Source organism: Vulpes lagopus, chromosome 12 (assembly GCF_018345385.1).
Source record: "Vulpes lagopus strain Blue_001 chromosome 12, ASM1834538v1, whole genome shotgun sequence".
Taxonomy (NCBI): domain Eukaryota; kingdom Metazoa; phylum Chordata; class Mammalia; order Carnivora; family Canidae; genus Vulpes; species Vulpes lagopus.
In genome coordinates this window covers 68,594,802-68,600,276 of record NC_054835.1, presented here as the reverse complement: position 1 = coordinate 68,600,276, position 5,475 = coordinate 68,594,802, and the positions used below count along the sequence as shown (strand labels likewise).

The following is a 5,475-nucleotide window of genomic DNA, read 5'->3' as shown; positions in this document are numbered from 1 at the left end:
CAGGTAATGATAAATCTTTTTAAATTTTTAATTTATTTTTATTTTATTTATTGGTTTATTTAATATTTTTAGAGAGAGTGTGAGCAGTGGGGGTAGAGGGACAGAGATAGGGAGGAATAGACTCTGAAGTAGGCTCCACGCCCAACATGGAGTCCAACTGGCTTGATCTCCTGACCCTGAGGTCCTGACCTAAGCTGAAATCAAGAGCTGGACGCTTAACCAACTGGACCACCCAGGCACCCCAGGTAGTGATATATCTGATATATCTTAAAATTGGGAGAGACCAACACCCTCTAACGGGCATGGACTGGAGTTGCTTTTGCTATGGTGACCATAACGAGAGTGTGCTCTGGCCATCGTCAGGGGGAGAACAAAAATCTCATACCTTGGCCAGGAACCTCCTGCCAATATGAATGCTCATTCTCCTAATGGGGTGACCTTCGCTTGGGATGGTATAACTGTTCTCTTGATGGTTTTTTTTTTTAAGAGAGAGAATGAGAGCAGGGGGAGGGGCAGAGGGAGAGAGAGAATCTCAAGCAGACTCCCCACTGAGTTCAGAGTGTGAAGCGGGGCTTGATCTCATGACCTAGAGATCAGGACCTGAGCTGAAACCAAGAGTCAGATGCCCAACTGACTGAGCCACCCAGGTGCCCCCTTGGTGGAATTACTAATGGTGTTAAGATACAGAGTTAACTAGAGACATGGTGAACTTGATCAAATCTGCAGTTACCATTTTTGTGTAAGTTCAGGAAGAGAGTTGTTTGTGTGTGTGTGTGTGTGTTTGAAGAGAGTTTTATAATCTTGAGTATGATGTGCATTGTTTGGTATTTCAAGTATTTGCAAAGGAGGATTTGGCTCATTAGAGGATTGCAATCCCAATTCAAAGAGTGTAATTTCTAACTGTCAGTTGAAACGTGTAAAGAGACCTCTAGAAACCATTCTGGAATGCGTAAGAGAACTTGAGATTCACTATCGTTATGTTTTGCTAGAGTTAATGTAAGTACTTGGGGAACATTTTGCTTGTTAGAAGCATTTGAAGTGCTAAAAATGATCCAATATATTAAATATATAGGAGAGCTTGAATTTCTGATGGAATTTAATTGAGTTTGCAAATGAGACTGTTTAGGAGAATTTCGTTCTGTAATGTTTAGTTGACAGGGTTTAAATCCCCTTGAAACCGATGGTTAAAATTTTCTCAATTTCTAAATAGAATAATAAGGAGTCTACACTGAGCTTTATGGACTAAAGAAAACTAGGTTTCAGAGTTAGTTAAAATTTGTGCCTCTAATAGATTTCATGTGAATTTAAAAACTCAGAGTATCTGCAAATGATCCTCATTATGCTCTAAAGCTTCTATTAAGAACACCAAAAGCTCATGTTGATGTAAATAATTCAAAATTGTCACCAGTGCATGGTGGGTTTAGACATTTTAAAGCCAAGGGCATCTTTTCGTGTGTGTTTTTTGGTTTTTGTTTGTTTCTTGGTGAGTGTGGAACACTCTTCTTGCACCAAGACTTTCAAAGCATGAGCTTCAGGTTCACCAGGGAAATACTCCCAGGTAGGCAATGGGTAGGTCACACGAGTGGCCTCGAGGGTGGGTCCTGCACTGCCATTGCCCCCACCAAGCATTTCCCCGAAGCCCCCTCTGCCTCACTCCTAGAACCCCACGACAGGCAGAAGGGGAGAGCCCCCCAGTGAGCCAGTAGGCTGAAGTTCTTTCATGGCTTCCAGGGGCTGCTGGTCTGCGCCATTAATTAGAGTCACACGGTTGGCTTACTTTCCCCTCTCAAAAAACCTAGAGCTCAAGTCTGTATTTCAAATTGCAAATGGTTTGGAAAATTCTGTTTTAAAAATGCTGCTTGGCATTCTAAGGAGTGTCTTTTCCTTGCATGATGATGTTGCTTCCCTGCTCATGGAGATACTAGGGAGCCAGTTAAGTCTCTGAATTAATGAAGACCTAGCTTCCACAGAAAGCCCTAAAGCACCTCTCCTTCAGATTTTGGTTCTGTTGGCTCTTTTGAGGACTTGGGAAAGAAGAAAGAAAAGAGAAAGAAAGAAAGAAAGAAAGAAAGAAAGAAAGAAAGAAAGAAAGAAAGAAAGAAAGAAAGAAAGAAAGAAAGAAAGAAAGAAAGAAAGAAAGAGAAAGAAAGAAGAAAGAAAGAAAGAAAGAAAGAGAGAAAGAAAGAAAAAGAAAGAAAGAAAGAAAGAAAGAAAGAAAGAAAGAAAAAGAAAGAAAGAGAAAAAAACAAAAACAAAACAGGGGCATCTGGGTGGCTCAATGGTTGAGCATCTGCCTTTGGCTCAGGGCATGATCCTGGGGTCCTGGGATCGAGTCCCGAGCTTCCCCGCATGGAGCCTGCTTCTCCCTCTGCCTGTGTCTCTCAGGAATGAATAAATAAAATCTTAAAAAAAAAAATCCAGCATCAACCTGCCCTACAGACATCACCAAACCTCCGAGGGCTCCCTAAATCCAACCGGCCCTAATAATGGAAGGTCCCTTGAAATTGGCGTCCTCGGGCCCCGCTGGCGCTTCCTGTGGGCAAGGCTGCCCCTTTCCCCACCTTTGTGAAGAATTTGAGTGAAGGAGAGCAGGAAACTCAGAGGAACAGCATATTTTTTCTTAATCCAGCGTGGTCAAAGGCAAGCTCCTAAGGCTTTTGCTTCTAGATCGATGTGCCTGGTGCAGTATCTTTGTTACGGCCTCGTCCTCTCTGCCCCTTTCTCTCTGCCCCTGTCCTAGAGCCCTCCTCCAGGACCGGCTCCTATCCATACAGAAGGCTGTTCGTGGTGTGCAGTTATTTATTCCCCCCCCACCTCTGAACATCTCAGAGCAAAGCTCGAGTTTTATTCCCCTTGGATTCCCTTGCGGCTCCTTCCAGAGCGGTCTGCACATTCTAAGAGCTCCCAAACTGCTTGTTCAGTGAACAAATGAATGAGCTATAATAGCCCCTAATTACATTAGAAATGTTTACAGAAAGAGATCTGGAAGGGTCCGTTTCTCAGTTTGCTTCAAGTTCTGACTTTTTTTTTTTCTACTTTAAAGTATAGGATTAGGGCAGCCTGGTGGCTCAGTAGTTGGGTGTCTGCCTTCGGCCCAGGGCGTGATCCTGGAGACCCGGGATCAAGTCCCACGTCGGGCTCCCGGTGCATGGAGCCTGCTTCTCCCTCTGCCTGTGTCTCTGCCTCTCTCTCTCTTTGTGTCTCTCATGAAGAAACAAATAAAATAAAATAAAAATAAAGTATAGGATTAACCCTAGCTTCACGGCTATCATGCATTATCAAATGCGAGCATGTTTTGTAGCTATGGTTTACTTTGAATCATCTGCACTGGGGAAGAAAAAAATCACAGAACTGAGTCACAACAGGTCTCAGAGATTGTCTAGTTGGTTAATAATAGTAATATCTATTATTTATTAAGCAGTTACTGTATACAAAATGTGTGCTAAGCACTGTATATGCATCATCTTACGCAATGATTGAAACAGCACTAAAAGTAGGCTTTATAATTATTATTCTCCCTTTAGTGATTGAGGAACCGCAATCACTAAACCGAGAGGTTACATGACTTGCCTTGGGTGGCAAAGATCACTCAAATATTTTTGTATGTGCCTTTGATCAGGGTGCATTTATTTTTCCAAAGCATTTTATTTAGGAGTTCAAGTTAAGGTGCAAATCATTTTCTTTTTTTTAAAATGTATTTATTAATGAGAGACAGAGAGAGAGAGAGAGAGAGAGGCAGAGACACAGGCATAGGCAGAGGGAGAAGCAGGCTCCCCATGGGGACCCCAATGCGGGACTCGATCCCAGGATCCCGGGATCATGACCTGAGCCCAAGGCAGACGCTCAACCACTGACCCACCCGGGCGCCCCGTAGATGTATTCCCAGGTTATGAGTTCCATCGCTCATTTATTTGTTTGTTCATTTTTTAAATTTAGATTCAATGAATTAACATATAGTGTATTATATGGTCTTTTCTCATGGTTCACCCCGTGTTCCTGTTGGAGGAGTGGGGAGGCTCGAAAGTGACTCAGGTACGATCCGGCCCTTGACAGAGCCCCCATTAAAGAAGAGGAAGCAAAGGGAGATAATAGAGAAAAAAGCCAAGGAACTCAGCAGAGGCAGTTATTATCCCGACTGCAGATTGACCCAGTAACGGCAGAAACCCTACAGATCTGTCAAGCTGAAATGAGTGAAGTGAGTGTGGTCCAGAAGCCAGAGAAACTTCTGGAGCGTTGCAAGTACTGGCCTGCCTGTAAAATGGGGATGAGTGTGTTTACCAGCAGCCTGTTTCACCTTGCAAAGCCTTCCCCAATTGTAAATTTGCTGCAAAATGTTTATTTGCTCATCCAAATTGTAAATATGATGCAAAATGTCCTAAACCAGACCGTCCCTTCACTCATAGGAGTAGGAGAATTCCAGTACTGCCTCCAAAACCAGTTGTACCACCAGCACCACCTTCTAGTGGTCAACTGTGCCGTTATTTCCCTGCTTGTAAGACAATGGAATGTCCCTTCTATCGTCCAAAACACTGCAGGTTGAACACTCAGTGTACAAGACCTGGCCGCACACGTTAGCGTCCCTCCACTACTGTGCCACCACGACATGCCTTGAAATGGATTCAACCTTAAAGCTTTCAGAGAAAAAATAAAATAAAATAAAATAAAATAAATAAATAAAATAAAATAAAATAAAATAAAATAAAATAAATAAAAAAGGTTTCAGAGGGCACAGGTCAGTGAGTCCTCAGCCTTATATAACCCCCAAGGCTCATCATGTACCCTCCTTCATGCCCATCACCCGGGCACCCTTTCCCCCAAGCCCTCCCCACTCCAGTGACCCTGAGTTTGTTTCCTGAGACCAAGTCTCTTCGGGTTTGTCTCCCTTTTTGATTTTGTCTTGTTTTACTTTTTCCTCTCTTCCCCTCCAGGATCCTTTGCTGGACCTCTTCACTGCCACGGGTGCGTGAGGCCCTGGGATCCGCATCTTTCTCCCACTGGCTTAGGGCGCACTTGGTCTCCTGGGCAGGGCCCTGGGGTGCCCGGTGTGCGCCCCACTGTTCAGGCTGGTGAACGGAGGGGGAGGCTCCAAAGTGGCTCAGGTACGATCCTGCCCTTGACAGGACGACTCCCACTAGTGGGGACGTCCCGACTCCCAACAACTGCAACTCGGGGTGAGCCCCGAGAAAAGGCCAAACCCAGATGCAACACCAAGGCGGCCGAACAGGGAAACATCGCCGGCAGCCAGAGGCTTGGGGGGCCCTAGAGCGAGGGGCACCTGAGGGAGCCTCGGGAGAGGCGGCTTCTGGTTCAAGGTGATGGGTGCAGAGGGACGGGGGGGCCCTCCCAGCAGAGAGGAGAGCAGGGGCACGTGCACGCAGGAAACCAGACGGCAAGTCCTGCGGCCCCACCTCGCAGAGAAGGGGGACCCGAACCAGCACAGGGCCAGCAGCCCCCCTCTCCGTGCCTCCCATTGTC

At 45.4% G+C, this 5,475-nt stretch overlaps 1 pseudogene; it reads left to right on the top strand.

Moving 5' to 3' along the window:
• The first annotated feature begins 701 nt into the window (after window positions 1-701).
• LOC121474049 lies at window positions 702-4,741 on the top strand (annotated as a pseudogene).
• The last annotated feature ends 734 nt before the right edge of the window (window positions 4,742-5,475 follow it).